Below are 13,553 nucleotides of genomic sequence, written 5' to 3'. Positions count from 1 at the left end.
TGGAGCACCCAGATGAAACCTACACGGTTGACGGGGAGAAGGTCCAAACTCCTAACAGACTGCCCTGGAATCGAACTCTGAACTCCAGCATTCTGAGCTGTAATAGTGTCATGCTACCATTGGACCACCACAGTATGACAGAATGGCAGGGTCAACATTAATCCTGCACCTAACACACTTACATAACGGATTAAAGAAAGAACTTGAATTTGTATACTAAACGTCTCTAGCATGGGGCAGCTCAGACATTGCTGCTGCAGGACAGATGAGCTAATTTGTAGGCTGCAAGAACCTCAAACAGCAGCACGAAAATTACTAATTTTTCAGTGCTGTTCGTTGAGAGGTAATAATTCATTGGGAAACTTGTACCGGAACCCCTGTTCTCTTTTAAAATAGAGCTATGGAACTTTTTTTTCACTTCCAATGGTGCTTCAGTATAAGATCAAACCTGAAAGATACCAGCTTCAGCATGGCACTGTACCGGCAAGTCAGGATTTTGCACAAAGATCAGCGGCAGGTTATAAAACCACTGTCTTCTGACTTGCTAATCCAAGATTAGGAGTTGCTTTACCAGCTTTAAATAAACAGCATTAATGGCATGTGGTTCTTCTTAAAGCAGATAACTCTGACAGCGTCAGCTTCAGCTCAATGTTCTGTACTGAACTACTGTAACTTCTCACTGCTCTCTGCATTTGGCCTTGTGGGGATCACTATTAAATGGTGACATTATATTATAAATGACACTCTTCCAACTACTGGGCAATGCTCTCACTAGTTAACCAGGAACCCAAGAACAGAGAAGTCTACAGAAAGTGGTGGACATAATCCAACCCATCACAGGCAAAGCCCTCCCCACAAATGAGCACATTTACATGGAGCACTGCCACGAGAAAGCAGCACCCATCATCAAGAACCTCACCATCCAGGCAAAGCTCTCTTCTTGCTACTACCATTGAGCAGGAAGTACAGAAGCCTCCAGTCCCACACCACCATGTTCAGAAACAACCATCAGCCTTCTGAGCCGGTATGGACATCTTTGTTCATCACAACTCTGAAACCATTCTACAGCCTACAGTCTTACTTTCAAGGAAGGACACTTTATAACTCATGTTCTCAGTGTTTTTTTTTTAATTTGCACATTTTGTCTTCTTTTGGACATTCTTGTTTGTCAGTCTCAGTTTACGTACAGTTTTTGGTAAATTCCTTTGTATTTCTTTACTTCCTGTACATGGTTGGAACCATAAAATCATAGAACATTACAGCACAGAAAAAAGCCTTTTGGCCCTTCTTGGCTGTGCCGAACCATTTTTCTGCCTAGTTCCACTGACCTGCACCTGGGCCATATCCCTCCAAACCCCTCTCACCCATATACCTGTCCAAGTTTTTCTTAAATGTCAAAAGTGAGCCCGCATTCACCACTTCATCTGGCAGCTCATTCCACACTCCCACCACTCTCTGCGTGAAGAAGCCCCCCCCATGTTCCCTTTAAACTTTTCCTCCTTCACCCTTAACCCATGACCTCTGGTTTTTATCTCCCCTAGCCTCAGTGGAAAAAGCCTACTTGTATTCACTTTATCTATACCCGTCATAATTTTAAACACCTCTATCAAATCACCCCTCATTCTCCTACGCTCCAGGGAATAAAGTCCTAACCTATTCAACCTTTCTCTGTAACTCAGTTTCTCAAGTCCTGGCAACATCTTTGTAAACCTTCTCTGCACTCTTTCAACCTTATTAATATCCTTCCTGTAATTAGGTGACCAAAACTGCACACAATACTCCAAATTCAGTCTCACCGATGTCTTATACAACTTCACCATTACATTCCAACTCTAATACTCAATACTTTGATTTATAAAGGCCAATGTACCAAAAGCTCTCTTATGACCCTATCTACCTATGACACCTCTTTTAGGGAATTATGTATCTGTACTCCCAGATCCCTCTGTTCTACTGCACTCCTCAGTGTCCTACCACTTACCTTGTATGTTCTACCTTGGTTTGACCTTCCGAAGTGCAATACCTCACACTTGTCCACATTAAACTCCATTTGCCATTTTTCAGCCCATTCCTCCATCTAGTCCAAATCCCTCTGCAAGCTTTGAAAACCTTCCTCACTGTTCACTACACCTCCAATCTTTGTATTATCAGCAAATTTGCTGATCCAATTTGCCACATTATCAACCAGATCATTGATATAGATGATAAATAACAATGGACCCAGCACTGATCCCTGTAGCACACCACTAGTCACAGGCGTCCACTCAGAGAAGCAATCCCCCACTACCACTCTCTGACTTCTCTCAATGAGCTAATGTCTAATCCAATTTACTATCTCACAATGTATACCTAGCGACTGAATCCTCCTAACTAACCTCCCATGCAGGAAGAAAATTAATCTCAAGGTAAAATATGGTAACATATACTATTAACACTTTGACAATAAATTTGACTTGGAAATAAATAGATATTGTAATGATAGAGAGGAGGAATAGAATTGGGATCCCAAGGAATCATAGAAATCTGGTGAAGAATTCTGGAGGCATTCCCTTTCTAGATTGATGCTACTGCTAGTTGCTCCAGGCAGAAAGCTGCGAGAGACGTCACAGAAGGACACATGTACAGTCTATGAGCACCTGCATTTCAGGAATACTGACAAAGCTTACATACGCCCCATGTGAACTCTGCCTGCTCCTGCGCAAGAGACTGTTGGAATCTGAAGCGACAAACCACCTTCTGGAGAAACTCAACTCCAATCCCCATACTCCGACCCAAATCGATTACTTTCCTCCCCCCCCACCCCCCACCCCCCCAACCCCTTACCCACACGGATGCTGCTTCTTCCAGCCGATGGCTCTTTGGAAAAGTAGGAGATATCAGCTTGAACATGGAATTGGGGTGACTTCCCTCATGAACCAGTAAGCTTCACTGTAGCAGGCTCCATCAGCAACAGCTCACAGCAATCCTAAAACTAGAAAGCTGAGATTGACTGTAACCTTGGCTTTCTCAAGCAAACCATTATGGGCACATGCCCATGCTGCATTTGCGGTCATGGATGTTTACCAGTCTCAACAGAAGCAAAGAATGCTATTTGACTGCTAGGGGTTCAATGGACATCAAATTCAAGTTGAAAATATCACAGGTGATGAATTTTGCGTGTGATACTATTGTTGACATCATTTAGGTCAATTTTACACTGGAAGATAAGTTCTAGGGAAAACAAAATTCCCACTGAAAAGTAGGGGGACTACTTTCTTGAGGGGATTAATTTTTTCTCCCCCATTAAAGAATTTATAATTTTCTGTAACACTGTCAAACACTGAGTAATGGAAGACAACTTACTTCACTCAAAGGTGAGGAGTTTCATCTTTGCCCAGAACTCTATCTGAAGTGTTGGTGAGAGATCGCTCAGCATCCTCCTGATTACCACATAATAGAAAATGACTGTTGATACTACACTGGAGAAGATGTTCTTCCCACACTGGCCGCTTCTTTGAGATGTCACAGGTAGCTTTAAACTACACTGATGGATCAACACACACAAAATGCTGGAGGAACTCAGCAGGTCAGGCAGCATCTGTGGAAAGAAGTACAGTTGACGTTTCAGCCCAAAACGTGACTGTACTTTTTTCCACAGATGCTGCCTGACCTATTTGAGTTCCTCCAGCATTTAGTGTGGGTTGCTCGGACTTCTAACATCTGCAGATTTTCTCCTGTTTGTATACTGATGGTTAACGTTTTGGACAGCAGTGGAGGCAGGGAATGATTAGTCTGAGTGCCAGGACCACTGCTTTACAGACCCTTCACAGCTAGTCCAATATTGCTACTGTACAATGCATGAGGGGAACCCTAGATCTCTGAAATGGATGGGTGGGAGGGCAGGCTTGTTCGTCAGAGGTCAGGTGATGATTTTGGGCAGGCCAACCATCACCTGACTCCCATTAACCTGCTGATGGTGGAAAGCATCTGAACTAGAAATGGAATGTTACAGTTTCCAGACTGAGAGTTCCTAATTTTCTTCTGTGGCTGTGTAAAAATGTCTGGCACACAATGACCAACACCATTCTGAAGCAGGGCACCATATAGCCTCAGACAGTCAGTCCCACAGCCGAGATTTCGGATTCCCTACATGTGACGGTTGAAATATCAGCTGGTGTTCATAAAAGATGAGCAATTAGCACATTTGTGACATCACCACTTCACTGATTTATATAGCGTGCAACCACTTAATCAACAGTATTATACAGGTCAGAACACAGAACTAAAACAGCTCAGACTTTGCATAAACCTTTCCAATCACTCATTTAAAAGCATTTGAATTTTTACACTAGTCCCAGACTATGTTCCCTGTAAGCTCTGCGCGTGCATGTTTTTCAACCGGCAAACACAAAGGAAATTAATGTGCACACAAAAGGTTAGTTACCTAAAATAATGTAGTAATTAATAATTATACTTATTGTTAGTCTAGATAGAGTTTACAAAGAATGGGTAAATGCCAAAGACAGGAGAGAGAAAAAAATAACAGTGACTTAAATATGTATGTTATTTTGTTGTTAATCTGTGCAGTTTTATATCAAATATTTTGTAAACCTACATAAACTGTGCCATGTGTGCATTCAGTGCGCACATACTTTTGTCACAGGAAAATAATTTGCACAACATAAGGTTTTTGCGCATGCTGACTACTAAAAATTAGAGGGAACATTGGTCCCAGATGTGGAGATGGTGAGGAGGGAGTTTGAGGGGAGATGGAGCTACATAATTCTTTTCTTGCTTCTTGCAATAAACCCGATTCAGATTCAGATTCAAAGTAGCTGACTGTCTGGGTGCAACACAATGCAGCCCATCTGCAGAATGCACCGCACAAATCATGAAGACAGTGACATAAATAAGATCGGGAACGTTGTCTCTGCCTGCCAGCTCTTTCCCCCTATATCACAAGAATGGGATCACCAGCCGGTAAGAGAAAATAACACAGATGACCTCAACAGATCACGACGTCTCTCTAGTTTGGCATCATTTCCAAGTCACAATAACAAAAGCAATGACATGTGAGCAAATAATCAAGCAGTAAGTTGTATTTTCACAAGATGTCATTAGATTTTCTAATTCCTCAGCAGTAGAATGGCAACTCTGTGCAACAATGACAGAGTGATGGTAAATACACTCTATTAGAGCACGACAATTTCCCTTAGACACAACGATGAATAAAGATCACAGTTTCTTGTCACTAATACATAAGGGGCATTTAAGAACTCTTTGATCAGCAATCTATAATAGAGGAGTTGAGGGCGATGTAGGAGGGAAGGGTTAGATTGACCTTAGAGAGAGTTACCAGGGTGACACAGCATCGTGGCTGAAGGGCCTGTATTGTGCTTTAATATTCTATGTTCTAATAAATACTTCCAGTTAAACTCGGAGCCTCCTACGCACAACATGAAATGGACACAAACATCAACATCCCTGCCTTCTGAGATTTACTGTAAACTAAGTAATTCCAAAGTACAATGGAGAATGGGAATGGGCTTCTCACAATCAGGATTCTCCCTGCTAAACTTAGGTAACCAACTCCAATATGTTGCAAACGCACTTCTTGTCGCAGCCCTTGCCTCTGCAAAGCATGTGTAAGAAACTGCTACTTGACAACTGATTGGAACAGCAGGTGTTCGCTCTTAGGCATTGTGGGGTGCCAAAATCTGAAGCACAGAGACAACATTACTATAGTTTCAGTGTTTTAAAAAACATTCATTTCATCTGCAACTTCTGTTTATTGATGGTACACAATTTCTGGAGTTTTGCTGGGCCTGATGTTGAGCTGCTCTGTTTCAGATCATTCTTTATTTTGATAACTGTTGTGTAGTTAATATTTAAGTACTGTTTGAGTAATATTGTAAATATTGTTGTTGAATAAGCATTCTTGTTCATTTAAATAATTCATTACTGGTTATATGTAAAAACAAGTGAAGAGCATATATCATGTGACTACCACATGATATGTGAGTGCCTTGCTTAAAGTAAAATGAAGTTAGACTCAACTTTCAGACTCCCATGTCTTCCTCTGAATTAGTTTAATGTTTTCAAGTTGCAAGACATAACAGTGGTGACCAGGTATTTTCAAAATGAAACCGAGACAGCTAGCCGACCAGTTAAAGCACAGCGAGACATCACCATCACCATCACCATCATCACCATCAGGGGCCATGCCCAGCTTGAGCTTTGCCTGCCATGACCCACACGCACCTATTGAGTGGATCAGTTCATTGGTATTCATTTCCAGTTCCCTGGACGCTGTCTCCATCATCATTTGTCTTTGCCTTCCTCTTGCTTTCTTCCTTTCACTCTTTCTCATAATTACCGTGCATTCTAACTCCTCTTTCCTAATCACATGCCCAATGAAGTTACGTTGCCCATACATTATTTCTCTTTTTGTGCTTGTTCTGTTGATGACATTCTTGTTAGATTTTTGTTTCATCTATGATATTCTTTGCATCCTCCTCAAAAACCACATCTCTGCTGCTTCAATTCATTTCCTCATGATACTAGATATTGTCCAACATTCTGAACCATATAACATAACTGGATAAACAAAACATTTCAGTACTCTGAGGTGGGTTGTCATGCCATGTTGGTCAGTATACTCTTCATTCTCATAAAGGTGTCTTTGCCATCCCTATTCTTCTTTCGATATCCATGTCGCACCTGTCATCTGATATCACCCAGCTTCCTGAGTAGCAAAAGTTCTGTACTTGTTTTATGTCTTCCCCGTTTATTCTCAGCCTGCAGATAGGATTCTCCTTCTTTTTGGATATCACCATACATTCTGTCTTTTTGCAATTTGATAGACCCATTTTTGCACTTTCTTCAACAACTATATTAATTAAGTTTTGTAGTTCTTCCTCTGTACTTGCAATTAACACAGTGTCATCCATATATCTGAAACTATTGCTGTTTTCACCGTCAACTTTGATTCCCAAGATGTCTTTTATTTTTTGTAATATTGTTTCCCAGTACACATTAAACAAATCAGGGGAGAAAACACACCCTTGCCTAACGCCTCTCTTGATTTTCGTAAATGAACTCACTTCTTCATCTATTCTTACAGCAGCAGTTTGTTCCCAGTATAGATTTCTGATTAGGTGGAGGTCTTTCGAATCTAGATCTAGAGTTTCATATAATATTTCAAATATTTTATTGTGCTTCACTTTACCAAATGCTTAAATTATCACAGCGAGACAATCAAGTTTAAAAAAGGGCAGAAAATGAAAGGATTCACAGTTCATAAACAGTGAGTACTGGGTGATAATAATGGTAAATAAAAACAAGCAGAAAAGGCTGGCTACATCAGAAAGATTGACATGCTTGACTACACATCGTCTAACTGGTTCATGTATACCGAGCTAATTGAACAGTATTTTGAAGCAAATGAAATAGCCAATGAAAAATGAATAGCTGAGTGCATTGGGTTTAAAGGCAGACAGTTTGCTTCAAAGTTTAACTGCTCCAACCAAACCAGCAGAAATGAGCTTTGATGATATTGTGAGAGTGATGCAGGAACATTAACCATTAGAATTGAAGCCACTGTTGATTGCAGAACATTTTAAGTTTCATAAATGGAATCAAAAGGAAGGAGTCCATTTCAGTGTATGTGGCTGTATTGAACAAGCTGTCTGAGCATTGTCAGTTCAGTACTGGGCTTAATGATGTACTGAGAGATAGTTTAGTTTGTGGAATCTTACAAGAAAGCATTCAAAAACAGCTCATAACTGAAGCACAACTTACATTAAAAAGAGCAGTTGAAATTGCTGTATCAATGGAAACCGTTGAAAGAAAGTGAGCATGAACAAAATTGCAACATCTAAGTAGAAACTTGCCTGGCAAAACAAATTGTATTACCATTGTGGCAGGGGCTCACATGCCAGATCAATGCAAGTTTAAAGGTGAAATCTGCAGAAACTGCAACAAAGTAGGACACATAAAAAGAGCATGTTAGACAGACAAAAATAAATAGGCTGCACAGAGAAGAGAGAAAGATAAAAAGTCAAGTTGCAGTTTCAAAATGAGCACTAATCTACATGCTGTTGGTGAAAATTTTGATAATGATGAGAGTGACTCAGGACTGTGTAGTCTTGAGATTTTCAATGTGAAAGCTAACAATAGACAAGCAACATGGCTTACGCCAGAAGTGAACAGCAAAGTAATTAAAATGGAATTGGACACTTTCTCAACTGTTTACACAAACTTTCTACACAAATTGAGTAAGAATGGCACTTGAAAGATGCTGGACTAAAGCCTACCGACATCTTTTTTCCAGTATAGGTTCTTAGTTGGAAAACTCATGTGGGAATTATATTCGTAGCAGAGAAATAGCAACAAGCCACATTGAGTTTTCTTGAGATAAAAACAGGAGAGCCAGCATTTGGGGACATGATTGGCTAGACAACTACAACTTGATTGGAGATCCAACCCCCAGCAAGAGTCAAAAGAAAGTGAATTAAGAATGGTACTGGATGATGCCATAACCATCTCCATGCTGTACACCATGCTCAACAGAGAGCAAACAACTATTGGTGCCTCTGGCTGGAATGCATATTGGACCAAGGAAGGACCATGCTGCTCAAAGGAAGTGTGTAAGTGACAAAAGCAATGGGCTTCTGACTACAACAGTTTTTGCAGGCAACACATTTGAGAAAACTTCTGATACGTTACTTGCAAAATGTGGCTTGTTTTAAGCTGGAAAAGAGCTTCAGGAAAGTTGCAAGCAACTGACTTCTATGAGTATAAAGAACCACAATCTGCTTTGTGTACATTAAGGTTATTGGATGAACTTCAAGTGTGAGACAAAAAGTTGCTTGAAAAAGTAGATGCAAAGACCTATGCCTGTCTGGGTGCATGGAAGGCCAAAAAGTAAGGAGTCAATAGAGATACAAAAACAGAGGATTTGTCAGATGGTGTTGTGGATGAGGAAACTAAGAGGAGAAATCAGATCATAAAGGAAGCACTGGAAAGATTAATAAGAGAATACTCAAAGGAACTAAATTCACAAATTAGATCTAGCACCATCAGAAATACTTCCTGCAGTCAACTCCTACAACCGCCACGGAGGAGGCCGCAGAACATGAGAGTGTTTCACTGCCACATCTCACCTGCCAGGCAGAGTGACCTCCCTTGTCAGGAATGACGTTACCCAGAAGAACAAGAAGCCCGATACAGTGATTAAAACTTCAGGCCTGAACAGGACAATTTAAAGTTTACTATGTTGTGGATGTCTGTATATAGTAGTTGTATTATATAGTATACTGTGTATATACAGTAGTTGAAATGCATTCTATATTGAGTTGGAGTTTATAGTTAAGCAAGGAGGAGTGTTGTGTATTTAATGTAGTGTTTGAGTATTATTGTAAAAAGTTGTTGATTAAGCATTCTTGCTTATTTAAATATTCAGTATTGTAATATGTAAAATAAGTGAATTGCATACACTGTGACACTACCATATGATATATGCATGCCTTGCTTAAAGTAAACCCAAAGTTAGACACACATTTTGGACTCCTGTGTCTTCCTTTGAATTAGTTTAATGTTTCGAAGTTACAGAACATAACAATAACCATTTCAATATTAATATCTTAGCTAAGAATGCTTTCTGTTATGTCTGTGTATGAAGGGCGAAGGCAAGAATATTGGCAGCACTTTGCAAAAAAAATTTAAGAGGCAAAGAAGATTGATTCTACCTCACGTACATCGACATTTTGTTATTATCACTATCCTTTATTGAAGCAGGCCACATCAAACGAAAAAATACTCCTAAAACATATTTCATTACAGAACTAGCAAGGAGAAGGGCGCTAGTAAAACATTCTTGCTTCTGTTCAAGGGTCTGGAACTGTTGAGTTATTCCAAGATTCTTGTCGAAATCTACACTAACCAGCCGTGTGTTCAGTTTTCAACTAATAAGCAACTGATAGTCATGCCTGCTGTCTGAGAAATACTCTTCTTTTGTTGCGTTCTGTATTATTCTGCCAGGCATTGTGGGCATGCTATGTTGGCATCGGAATGTGTGGTAACACTTGTGGGCTGCCCCCAGCACATCGGTAGATGTGTTGTTTATAACGTAAATGACACTTCCATCGATGTACGTGATAAACAGACCTAAACCCAACCTTTTGCTCGGCACCCTTTAGTTCCGCCATGAAGTACATTGTGTATATTTCCACATGTAACCATGAAACTAACACAAAGTGGGACGAAAAAGAAATTGTTGAAAGACAATGGATGTAGTTACCTTAAAAGTGAATGAGTAGCTCGCAGATACATTGCAACCCATCTGTGAACAGTGGCCAGATCACACTTAATCCAGTTCAGAAAGATTTTATATCTTGTATATGGCATTATTTACTGAATATAAAATAAATAAAAAGCTTTGTGAGTTGGGGTGAAGGAGTAAAACTCAGTTAATCTGATTAGGATTTTGTTGTTGCTGGACCAGCAGGATTTTTCAATCTATTAGATGTTATTTTGTTGATACTTCAACACACTTTTAATTCCCATGTTAAAAAAGACATTGCACAGAAATAACATCTTAAAGATTGGACAGGTACCTCGGTAGGAAGGTTTGAGAGAGACATGGGCCAAACATCGGCAAATGGGGATAGTTTAGATGGGAGTCCTGGTCAGCATGAGCCAGTTGGGCTGACCAGCCTGCTTCCATGCTGTATGACTGAGAAACACTCCAGCAAACCAAGTCAGCTTCAAGGGAGCACGGGCGACTTAACCACGAGCTTGCAGAGAGCATAGGAACTGGGGCTACAGCATGGCTGCGGAGAGTGGGAACTGTGGCCCCTGTGAGTGCAGCAAATATTACCAGGTAACGGCAAACCATTAGGACCACTGGAGTGTGCATCATCTTGTAGGAATTATTTGAGCTCTTGTCTGTACATATATTTTGGTGTGGATACTTACTGCTTAAGAACCCAGCTTTCTTTATACTGAAAAAGGGCAGGGAACATCTTCATGTCCACTATAGGCAGAATAGCAGACAGCAGTAACAGAAATACCTAAGAAGTACTAGGCACAGTTGTCTTGAGCAGCAATCAATGTCTTACCTATGTAATAATGTGGCTGCAAGTTAAAACTGGACATTTCTGCAATGGCTTCCGATCATAAAAGGGACGGGGAGGTGGGATACCTATAGCCACAAGGACATGCTGGGATGTATTTAATATCTTACTTTATTCTTAGTTACTATTAGATATTTGAAAAAGACTGTGTTGTGGAGTTTCGGGTCTTTGTAAAAACAGGTTGCAAGTTCCTGATGGTCCCATCAGTAGGCAAAGGAGCAACAACCCCAACTCTGAGGCGATGTGGTGTAGCTAACACCAGGCAGCCAAGAAACTGGGATGGTTTTTGACATTGTTGAAATGACGGGGGGAGGAAAGGGAGTGAAATAAGAAGATACTTCAAAATACACAGAAGGCAAAGAAGGAGAGAATGCCAGACTAAATCCCCGTCTCCTGTATGCAGTCAATTACTAGTTCCAAAGTGGGTTGAGATCTATCAGACTGCCAGATCCAGACTGTTATTTTACATCCAGACTGTTATTTTACACAATGTGTCAACACTTGTATTAAGAGGTAATTTGACACCACCTGCATACAATTTTAGCCCAGGGAGCTCTAATTCAGTTTGGATTATTCAGCATCTTATTTGTACTGTAGAATGTTTCTGAATTGAACAGAAACCTAGTCCCTAAAGCTCAGGCCAATAATTATAAGCTATAGAAAAGGAAAATAGCAAATGCTGAAAATCTGACGTAAAAACAGAAACCGTGCAGGTGCTCAGCTGGTCGGGCAGGATCTGAAGAGAGGGACACAGGTAAAGGTTGCAGGTCAATGGCCTTTCATCCAAACAAGGAAAAGTCAGAAATCAAGGATATTTAAATTGCAGAGAAGAGGAAGAGATGGAAAGGACAAAAGGGATATCTGTGGAAAAGGAGTTGATCATGCAGGTGCGGATGGTCCACCTTTAAATGTTCCCTTCCCTTTCTCTATTTCAGGGGGCAGTTAGCAACTTGGATCCACTACAGGCCTGCTGACTCCCTGCCACACACAGGTAACTGCTCCACACCCCCTTCAACCCTGATTTCTCTATACACCATTCCATTCTCCTAGTTCCTCAATCTGTCATATCTGACCTGATGACAACACTCCCAAGGTGCCTTACTCTTACTTTTAATACAGTGTTTTCAACTCTCCATATTACACACTACCACTGCCAGTTTCTCTTCCTAGCATCTCTTACCAGCCCTTTACCACCATTCTGTATATCATTTATTCTCTGTAATTTCCACCATCTTCAACATGATGTCTCTACCATGTTCACATTCTCTTCTACTTTCAGCAGTGCGAAGGAAACACTCATTCAGTGACACAAGGGTCCACGCTTCCATCCCCACTGACACACTCATTCAGAGACACAAGGGTCCACGCTTCCATCCCCACTGACACACTCATTCAGTGACACAAGGGTCCACGCTTCCATCCCCACTGACACACTCATTCAGTGACACAAGGGTCCACGCTTCCATCCCTGCTGACAGCCACTCTCCTTCTCACAGTAGCTTCCAATCAAACCGTAGAAGCAGCACCTCTTGACCTTTGACCTCTTCACACACACAAGTGAAGCACCCATTCACTTTGACTTCTAGCTCAGTGCATGATATGCCCACAGTTATATTCCAGATACTAAACACAGGCTAGAACATGACTGGCAAGAGCTTCTATTCAGTCCAGAGGTGTTAACCCGGGTGGAAGAGCAGGCAGAGAAACTTTAACACCAGATTTTGCTGTCTTGTCCAAGAAACTTCTGGAAACTGAAGCTGAGCCTGGGTGAATTTGCTCAACAGTAATTGCAGGAGACAGTGAGCATTTGTTCAAACCACTCATTGAATTATACCATGAAATATAAAAAGAGCAGTACAATAGCACTATATAAATTCTGCACTGCTGCCAATATTGCTAGTTTTGCATTTCATTCCTGTGCTGTAATCATCGTTTGGAAGAAATGGCATAACTTGCATTTGTTTCTTTACATTTATTTCCCACCTCTACATTAGACAGAAGCAGATGGGCTTTGCATGAAAGCTGTAAGATCTCTCTGCGGGGAGAGCTAGAAGAAAGAGCCATGCTTGGTTAATCGTTCCATGCTGCCTAGTGACAATGTGCAAGAGCTACTGACTACATGGGAGTAAGGCAAAAGGGTTTAAGACATCAGACCTGGTGGAACAACAAAACAGATGTAAAGAGTACAGAACAGAACAACTGGCAGATTCATCTTGATATTTAGGACAAGAAAGATAAATCACAGCACCTCCTCTGTCCTTTGAGGTTTCACATATGTCAACTACCAAGCATGACAGAGAAACTCACTTCTAACATTCAAAGTTTTTTGGCATGTTAAGCATATCAAATGCGACGTTTCATTCAGAACTTCCCTCCAAATCCGAATAGAAGCGATGTCCTTCCAGATATTGCCCATTGATATTCTGAACAATCGTTGTT

At 40.8% G+C, this 13,553-nt stretch overlaps 1 protein-coding gene and 1 long non-coding RNA gene across 3 annotated transcripts in view; one reads left to right on the top strand and one right to left on the bottom strand.

Annotated features, from left to right (window-relative positions):
* The window catches only part of LOC132391678 (uncharacterized), a 46,776-nt gene extending 33,598 nt beyond the window's left edge, over positions 1-13,178 (top strand). Inside the window, exon 3 of the long non-coding RNA XR_009511306.1 lies at positions 12,050-13,178. This is a non-coding gene — a long non-coding RNA (uncharacterized LOC132391678). The remainder of the gene's footprint in view (positions 1-12,049) is intronic.
* maml3 (mastermind-like transcriptional coactivator 3) overlaps positions 1-13,553 on the bottom strand; it is a 505,475-nt gene that overhangs the window by 325,568 nt on the left and 166,354 nt on the right. The gene's annotated exons all lie outside the window — the stretch shown is intronic.

The sequence above is a fragment of the Hypanus sabinus genome, chromosome 3 (genome assembly GCF_030144855.1).
Source record: "Hypanus sabinus isolate sHypSab1 chromosome 3, sHypSab1.hap1, whole genome shotgun sequence".
In the NCBI taxonomy this organism is placed as follows: Eukaryota; Metazoa; Chordata; class Chondrichthyes; order Myliobatiformes; family Dasyatidae; genus Hypanus; species Hypanus sabinus.
The sequence above is the reverse complement of the archived record's forward strand: the minus strand, read 5'-3'. Positions and strand labels throughout refer to the sequence as shown.